This window comes from Oncorhynchus gorbuscha, linkage group LG18 (assembly GCF_021184085.1).
Source record: "Oncorhynchus gorbuscha isolate QuinsamMale2020 ecotype Even-year linkage group LG18, OgorEven_v1.0, whole genome shotgun sequence".
Taxonomy (NCBI): Eukaryota; Metazoa; Chordata; class Actinopteri; order Salmoniformes; family Salmonidae; genus Oncorhynchus; species Oncorhynchus gorbuscha.
In genome coordinates, this window is record NC_060190.1 from 3069115 (window position 1) to 3078803 (window position 9689).

The 9689-nt window shown below is 41.3% G+C and overlaps 1 pseudogene; it reads right to left on the minus strand.

The window, feature by feature from the left end:
* Positions 1 to 1407: 1407 nt before the first annotated feature.
* LOC124002726 lies at positions 1408 to 8614 on the minus strand (annotated as a pseudogene).
* Positions 8615 to 9689: the final 1075 nt, after the last annotated feature.

The following is a 9689-nucleotide window of genomic DNA, read 5'->3' on the forward strand; positions in this document are numbered from 1 at the left end:
TGTATCACTAACAGAGGGGTGTATTATGACATCAGATAGAACTACTCAGACATTCCAAATCAGGCTTCATCCACATCATGAAGGTGGATATTGATCCAACCATTTCAAAAGTAATGACCGGGCTGACGGAAACAGGATATGCCTGTACACTTTTATAAATGCCGACAGACGATTTGTTACTTCGTTTGACAATTTGTAACAACGTTTATTCAACCAGTGGGAGGCTTGTAAATGCCACCAGGAAAGTCGAAAGAGGAACTCTTTCCCCCTTCTGATGACCAGGTGGCGAATCGCATCTCTGCATGTCTGGCAGACATATCAGTGTGGATGACGGATCACCACCTCAAGCTGAACTTCGGCAAGACGGAGCTGCTCTTCCTCCCGGGGAAGGACTGCCCGTTCCATGATCTCGCCATCACGGTTGACAACTCCATTGTGTCCTCCTCCCAGAGCGCTAAGAACCTTGGCGTGATCCTGGACAACACCCTGTCGTTCTCAACTAACATCAAGGCGGTGGCCCGTTCCTGTAGGTTCATGCTCTACAACATCCGCAGAGTACGACCCTGCCTCACACAGGAAGCGGCGCAGGTCCTAATCCAGGCACTTGTCATCTCCCGTCTGGATTACTGCAACTCGCTGTTGGCTGGGCTCCCTGCCTGTGCCATTAAACCCCTTCAACTCATCCAGAATGCTGCAGCCCGTCTGGTGTTCAACCTTCCCAAGTTCTCTCACGTCACCCCGCTCCTCCGCACTCTCCACTGGCTTCCAGTTGAAGCTCACATCCGCTACAAGACCATGGTGCTTGCCTACGGAGCTGTGAGGGGAACGGCACCTCAGTACCTCCAGGCTCTGATCAGGCCCTACACCCAATCAAGGGCACTGCGTTCATCCACCTCTGGCCTGCTCGCCTCCCTACCACTGAGGAAGTACAGTTCCCGCTCAGCCCAGTCAAAACTGTTCGCTGCTCTGGCCCCCCAATGTTGGAACAAACTCCCTCACGACGCCAGGACAGCGGAGTCAATCACCACCTTCCGGAGACACCTGAAACCCCACCTCTTTAAGGAATACCTAGGATAGGATAAAGTAATCCTTCTCACCCCCCTCAAAAGATTTAGATGCACTATTGTAAAGTGGCTGTTCAACTGGGTGTCATAAGGTGAATGCACCCATTTGTAAGTCGCTCTGGATAAGAGCGTCTGCTAAATGACTTAAATGTAAATGTAAATGTAGCTCTTCATTTAGACAATAATACACAGCAATCCTTGGGAGAGTTGTGGTGGATATTATAAAATAAGGATCTGCTGGAGTCCAAGTCAAACCAAGATTCTTTATTTCTGAGCTCAGAGAGAATAACAGAGTTACACAGCGCAGTGCAGACAGTCTGAATTCCCGAGGCATTGAGTGATTAGCAAATTTCTTTATAGTTTCCTGTTCCTGGGCGGGACTTTATTCATACAAGGACACAGGTGCAAATTGGTTTGCAACACAGGATGATACTCCCAAGAACAGGAGATTATAATAGGACAGTTTCACAAGGTTAGTCACATACTCAGTTATGTGGACACACAAACAATTAACATTTTCCATTACAGAGTCTGAACATTTTCATTTCATTAAATCATCAGTGGGCCAACAATGCAAATGTCAACAATGGAACTAATGCATCACATCCAAATATCACTTGATTATCTGTAGTGCTGGAGGAATGACACACCCAGATAAACACACACAAAGAGTTTAAAAAAAGGACAGTTTAAAAGAAGGAACCTGATCTTCTTTATATTCAAACTGACATACTCCATATTCAATTCATGTTTTCTAATAAAAACAAACAAATATATGTTTGAGTATACCCTGTACCATTTAATAACATATGGTAAAGACAGGTAAACACATTGTCAGTCAACAATATAAGACAACGGGAGCAGTGTGTATGTTCTCTGATGAATTTTAAGTCAATGTGATGTGAAATATCAACATACACGCTAAGAGAAGTAATTTCTCTCTCCTGTGTGGATTCTCTAATGACGTTTAAATCACTGTTATGAGTAATATGTTTTCCCACAGTCTGAGATTTTCTAAGCCTTCTCCTCTGTGTGCAGTCTAATGTGTTCTTTCAGGCTCCCTAAATGGGCAAAAGCTTTGCACCCTGGGAGGAGTGGTATGGCTTCTGCCCTGTGTGTATTCTCTCATGTCGTTTCAGGTTTCCTCTCTGGTTGAAACACTTTCCACATTGGGAGCAGTGGTAAGGCTTCTCTCCTGTGTGTATTCTCTCATGTTGTTTCAGCTCCCCCGAACGGCCGAAACACTTTCCACATTGGGAGCAGTGGTAAGGCTTCTCTCCGGTGTGTATTCTCTCATGCCATTTCAACGTCCCTGGATGGTTGAAACACATTCCACACTGGGAGCAGTGGTAAGGCTTTTCCCCCGTGTGTATTCTCTCATGCTGTTTCAGCTCCTCTGAACGGCCGAAACACTTTCCACATTGGGAGCAGTAGTAAGGCTTCTCTCCTGTGTGTATTCTCTCATGCTGTTTCAGCTCCCCCGAACGGCCGAAACACTTTCCACATTGGGGGCAGTGGTAAGGCTTCTCTCCTGTGTGTATTCTCTCGTGTTGTTTCAGCTCCTCCGAACGGCCGAAACACTTTCCACATTGGGAGCAGTGGTAAGGCTTCTCTCCAGTGTGTATTCTCTCATGACGTTTCAGCTCCCATGAATGGTTGAAACACTTTCCACACTGGGAGCAGTGGTAAGGCTTCTCTCCTGTGTGTATTCTCTCATGTTGTTTCAGCTCCTCCGAACGGCCGAAACACTTTCCACATTGGGAGCAGCGGTAAGGCTTCTCTCCTGTGTGTGTTCTCTCATGCCGTTTCAGCTCCGATGAATGGTTGAAACACTTTCCACATTGGGAGCAGTGGTGTCGTCTTGCTAGTTGGGACGTCCCTGGCTCTGGTTCCTCCGAGTCTGGTCTTTCTCCTGCCAAAGACAGTGTTATTGTTAAATAGAGACCCGAATGAAACCACATGATAAAACAACCTTGCTACGAGGGTAAATCCTAAATCAGATCTCTCAATAACCTGAGGCCAGTTTTAACAATCTTAGTGTGATTTTAAAACAAATGTAGAGCTTCCTGGTAATTTCTGCTATGTTTACATTACTTATTTTATACATCCTGTTTTACAAGTCAGAACACAAAAAACTAGACAGTTCTAGGACACAGAAGACACAGACGTCGCTGGATTCCAATTGAACAGGTGGTTCTAAATATATAACATTCATAGCTGTATGATACAGAATGTGACCTACACACTTCCTTAAACATAAAATAACTAAAGAAGTAATTTTGTGTGGAAGTCCAAAACGTGTTTTTACGTCGCAGATACAAAGCACATCAGTAACATCTCCCCGTTGTTGAAAGGGTTCAACACATTGCTGTTTAAATGGACCAATTTCTTATTTAGACATTCACAGATTTTCAACATTTTGATTATCGCCGATGTCATATTTTGGGTAAAGTAAAAAATAAGGTGAAATATTTGGGTAAATGTTGCTAAAACTGATAGTAACAACAATAAACAAAAATATAAATGCAACATGTAAAGTGTTGGATGTTTCATGAGCTGAAAAAAAAGATTGCAGAATTTTTTACATCCCTGTTAGTAAACATGAATTCTTTGCCAAAATAATCCATCCACCTGACAGGTGTGGCATATCAAGAAGCTGATTGAACAGCTTGGTTATTACACAGGTGCACCTTGTGCTGGGGATAATTAAAGGCTACTCGAAAATGTGCAGTTTGGTCACACAACAATGCCACAGATCTCTGAGGGAACAGGCAATTGGCATTATGACTGCAGGAATGTCCCCTGGAGCTGTTGTCAGGGAATTTAATGTACAGTGCCAGTCAAAAGTTTGGACTCGCCTACTCATTCAAGGGTTTTTCTTTATTTTTACTATTTTCTACATAGTAGAATAATAGAGAAGACATAAAAATTATTAAAAAACACATGGAATCATGTAGTAACCACAAGTGTTAAATCAAAATATATATTTTATTCTTCAAAAGTTGCCACCCTTGCTTTCTCTCAAACAGCTTCACCTGGAATCCTTTTCCAACAGTCTTGTAGGAGTTCCCACATATGCTGAGAACTTGTAGGCTGCTTTTCCTTCACTCTGCTATCCAACTCATCCCAAACCATCTCGATTTGGTTGAGGTCGGGGGATTGTGTAGGCCAGGTCATCTGATGCAGCACTCCATCACTCTCCTACTTGATCAAATAGCTCTTACACAGCCTGGAGGTGTGTTGGGTCATTGTCCTGTTGAAAAACAAATGACAGTGGGACTAAGCCCAAACCAGATGGGATAGCATATAGCTGTAGAATGCTGTGGAAGCCATGCTGGTTAAGTGTGACTTGAATAAATAAATCAATGACATTGTCAATAGCAAAGCACCCACACACCATCACATCTCCTCCTCCATGCTTCACGGTGGGAACCACACATGCGGAGATAATCTGTTCATCTACTCCTCGTCTCAAGGACAGATATCCACCGGTCTAATGTCAATTGCTCGTGTTTCTTGGCCCAAGCAAGTCTCTTCTTCTTATTGGTGTCCTTTAGTAGTGGTTTCCTTGCAGTAATTCGACCATGAAGGCCTGATTCACGCAGTCTCCTCTGAACCGATGATGTTGAGATGTGTCTGTTGCTTGAACTTTGTGAAGCATTTATTTGGGCTGCAATTTCTAAGTCCGGTAACTCTAATGAACTTATGCATCAGAAGTAACTCTGGATCTTCCATTCTTGTGGTGGTCCTTAAAGTAATGATGGACTGTTGCTTCTCTTCTCTTATTTGAGCTGTTCTTGACATAATATGGACTTCGTCTTTAACCCAATAGGGCTATCTTCTGTATACCCCCTACCTTGTCACAACACAACTGATTGGCTCAAACACATTAAAACCTGTTATGGCATATTAACCTTTGAAACTCGGGGCACTATTTTCATTTTTGGAAAAATAACTTTCCCAAAGTAAACAGGCTATTTCTCAGGACCAGGTGCTAGAATATGCATATAATTGACAGCTTAGGATAGAAAACACCATAGTTTCCAAAACTGTAAAAATATTGTCTGTGAATATAACAGAACTGATATTCCAGGCGAAAGCCTGAGAAAAATCCAATCAGGAAGTGACTCTTATTTTGAAGCCTCTGTGTTCCTATGCATCCCTATTGACCATTGAAAGGGATATCAACCAGATTCTGTTCATGTATAGTCGTCTTTATTAAAAACATGAATAACCACCACGCTGCATTTTGGTCCGCCTCTCTTTCACCAGAAGAAAACCCTTACAGCGTTTGATAAAAAAAACACTGATTCCAACTCACCCAGCATGACTATAAAATATCTAATAAGTTACCTGTAAACGCTGTCCAAACATTTCAAACAACTTTCCTAATCCAACTTTAGGTATTTTAAAACGTAAATAATCGAGAAAATTTAAGACGGGATAAACTGTGTTCAATACCGGATAAAAACAACGTGAAGCGAGTGACCTGGAGCGCGCATCAAAACATCAGAGAGCACTAAGCTGGACCCTCGTTCTGAATAGCCGAACTTCTTCATTTCTCTAAAGAAAAACATCAACCAATTTCTAAAGACTGTTGACATCTAGTGGAAGCAATAGGAACTGCAACCAAGTGCCATAGAAAAATGCCACACAAAACCATTTGAAAACAGAGTCACCTCAACAACAAAAAATTCCTCCTGGATGGTTTGTCCTCGGGGTTTCACCTGCCAAAAAAGTTATGATATACGCACAGACATTATTGTAACAGTTTTAGAAACTTTAGAGTGTTTTCTATCCAAACCTACCAATTATATGTATATCCTAGCTTCTGGGCAGGTTGCAGGTAGTTTACTTTAGGAACGCCAATCAGTTATTCAGCCAGATCTATATGCCATCTCTTTTGCCTCCCTCTTCATCATACCATTTTTAAATTTAGCATCAATCCACGTGGATTTAACAGTTTTACAGTCATTTTCTTAATGGGTGCATGCTTATTAGGAACTGGGATAAGCAATTTCATAAACGTGTCTAGGGCAGCATCTGGTTGCTCGTCATTACACACCTCGGACCAACAAATATTGTTTCCATTGTTGGAATCGACTAAACTTTGAACATGGAAACATTAAAGAAGTGATAGGAAGTGAAAGAGACTGGGTGTTATGTCAGAAGTTAATGGTTCTGTGGATTAGATGAAGGAGAGGTTGAGGTCAGGACAGATTCTCATCAGGGAGAAAGGTCTGGTATCCTGTTACTCTCTTTACTCTCTTCCTGTGGAACCATAAGATGTAAGGATTGGAGAGAAGGAGTGTCTTAAGTGAGACATATAACTGGATGGAACAAATGTTGGGTTGTCTGAATTACAGATGTACAGAACCTTTGGGAATAATTAAACTTGGTTAAAGCTTCTCTAGTGTCCGTGAGTTATTTACTGTGAAAGAAAATAACCTAACAACATCTCAACAACATAGAAATCCCCACAAACAATTGTATGATCTCTTATATAGAACATTAGGCCCAGCCTTTTGGAACTGTGGTTTTCCTAGATATGACTACTATATTGTGATCACAACATCCGTTACACAGGCAATGGTTACAGTTCGAAGCTTTCTCTTGAGTAGGCAGCCTGATCACAGCTTTCCTTCAGTATTAGTTCATTAATTAACTGTGTCTTGAGTTTAGTTTGCCTGTTCTACAGTCTAGTAAAGAGAGGGGATTGACTGGGACAGGCAATGTAACATCCATAATGTTTTATGGAATGTTTTTGTAAAACAAGCACCTTATATCAGGTCATCTTGAAACTTTCCCTCTAAAGCTAACTTTCATCAAGGTTTTATATGGTCTATCGGTTTCTCTCTTTTCATTGGCAGAATCCTTTTTCAGTGTTATGATATTCATAACATCCATATACACCAGTCTATCTTCCTGTCAACTAACAGAACTCTGCTGGTTGTCCTGGTAACAGATACCGGTGGGCAGATCTATTGTATTTGTTCAAACTGAACTACAGCACTTACTTTGATGTGTCAAATCTGATCCTTTCTTCTCTTCTCCTCCTCTCACAGTTCCACTCAGTCCTGTTGTTTTCCTGCAGTCCACCAGCAGCACAGACAACCTCTTCATACCCAGCAGTAAGGTGATACCGGGAGAGGCACGACACAGGGACTCCGGGAGGGAGGAAGGGCTAGCGTTGTCCTGGTAACCATAAAGAGGGGACACAGACACATATCATTATGGATGCTGATGTCACTGTTGTCATAAACTGCTTTACAGAAACACAGCCCAGACCCAGATAGAGCAAGCTGTATGCTAGACCAGACCAAGCTGTACCATCTGGTGTTCTGATCTGGAGAGACTCTTCTCTGCCTCGTCAGCATCAGGATGTTGAGTCTCCCCAGAGGATCCACAATAGTCATGTCTCTCTCCTGTGTTAATGAGAACATCAAACAGATGGTGAACTTATTACCATCATCTATTATTACTGTCTATTACAGTCATAGGGTCTTATCAGAGGCATTAATATCTTTAAATTAATTGGGTGCCTTTTGTGTCCCTTTGATATTTTAAGTATAAATTATGCTCCATTATTACATTTTAAAAGCCTGTTATATGTAATTAAATCTAATTTAAAAGTCCCAAAAATACATGTAGCAATGGCAGATTGACCCTTTAACAATTTATATAGTACTGAACATCACATTGAAGTGAATAACTTAAGTAGAATGCCCCTTAAAAACCACACATTAATTCAACAACTGCATAGTTTGTGCCCCTGTTTTTAGGACAGTACTCACTGGTGTTAATCTGATATTCTGTCGTCTCCTCTTTAACTCCCAAAACCTCTTCCTCCTTCACCTTTACTGAGATAGAACCTTTTAGAGAGGAAGAGGATGCTTTCTCTTCTTTCCCTATAACAGCCTCCTCTTCCTCCTTTTTCATTCTGAAAGGTTCTTTCTCTCCTTTCACTGTAATATCCTCCTCTTCGTCTTTCACGACAATGTCCAGAGCCAGAGCATCTTTCTCTCCTTTCACTGTAATATCCTTCTCTTCGTCTTTCACGACAATGTCCAGAGCCAGAGCATCTTTCTCTCCTTTCACTGTAATATCCTCCTCTTCGTCTTTCACGACAATGTTCAGCGGCAGAGCTTCTTTCTCTCCTTTCACTGTAATATCCTCCTCTTCGTCTTTCACGACAATGTTCAGCGCCAGAGCTTCTTTCTCCGGACAGCAGACATCCTCTTCTTTAGCAGGGGATGAGTAGTTTAATGAGCTCATGGTCAGGGATGTTAGCTAGCTAGTTAGCATTAGCGAATAGCCTAGTGCTAGGCTCAGTATCAATCTTTAACACATTTGCAAATTGAACAAGCACATTAGGTTCAAGTTAACGTCAAATGAAATGTGTTTTAAACACTGCGATTAGCTAATGCACATTAACATGGCCTAAAAGGTCAATCTTTCAGTTTTTATGTTGTCTAGCAAGCTATCGGGGTGGTTGAAAGAGTTGGCGCTTTGTTGTTCCTGAAGAAGCGTCCGTCCAGTCCATTATACGTCACACAAAAAGCATCAACTGAAAGGCGCTCATCGCCATCTGCTGGCTGGAGTGGGTAACGCAGTTTGGAAACAATAGTTACTACACTTTTTGTATTGGAAAGAACGTCATAATTATTTAACAATAAGCTGATATATTTTCTCTTACGTCTTACAACTAATACTTTCCGGTACACAGACGTAGAAGCGTAATATGAATATGTAGATGATGAATAAATACTTCCATGAATAGGAAGTGTGTTTATACACATTTACTCTGTTAATTGTTTATCTAGATGTGACCATACTATTCCCTTAAAGCTACGCTACAACGCTACAACAGGTGTAGACATTACCGTGAAATTCTTACTGACAAGCCCTTAACCAACAATGTAGTTAAGAAAAATAAGAGGTAAGAAAAAAAGTTACACAATAAAAAAACTATACCGTGGCTACAGAGTCAATGTGGAGGTTATATACAGGGGGTACCGGTACAGAGTCAATGTGGGGGCTGTATACAGGAGGTACCAATACAGAGTCAATGTGAAGGTTTTCTCGTGTTTCTTGGCCCAAGTCTCTTCTTCTTTTTGCTGTCCAACTTTGTGAAGCATTTATTTGGGCAGCAATTTCTGAGGCTGGTAACTCTAATGAACTTATCCTCTGCAGCAGAAGTAACTCTGGGTCTCAATAAAATGCAAATGAATTACTTAAAAATCATTAAATGTGATTTTCTGGATTTTTGTTTTAGATTCCGTCTCTCACGGTTGAAGTGTATCTATGATAAAAATGACAGACCTCTACATGCTTTGTAAGTAGGAAAACCTGCAGAATCGGCAGTGTGTCAAATACTTGTTCTCCCCACTGTATAGCCATATTATAACGTATGATAAGGCTTGTTCGTTCACATGTCATGAATTCACTATGACATGATATTTGTATACGTTTTTTTAGACTTTTATTATGTAATAGATCATATGGGTTGAAAAGTGTTCCGGTTCCGGTTGGAGCGAGTGGTCGCACGTCGCTCCAACGGGTAGTATAACTTTTTAACTTTTTCATTATATCTCGGTTTGATTTGTCTTATCTTAGCAATTTCTT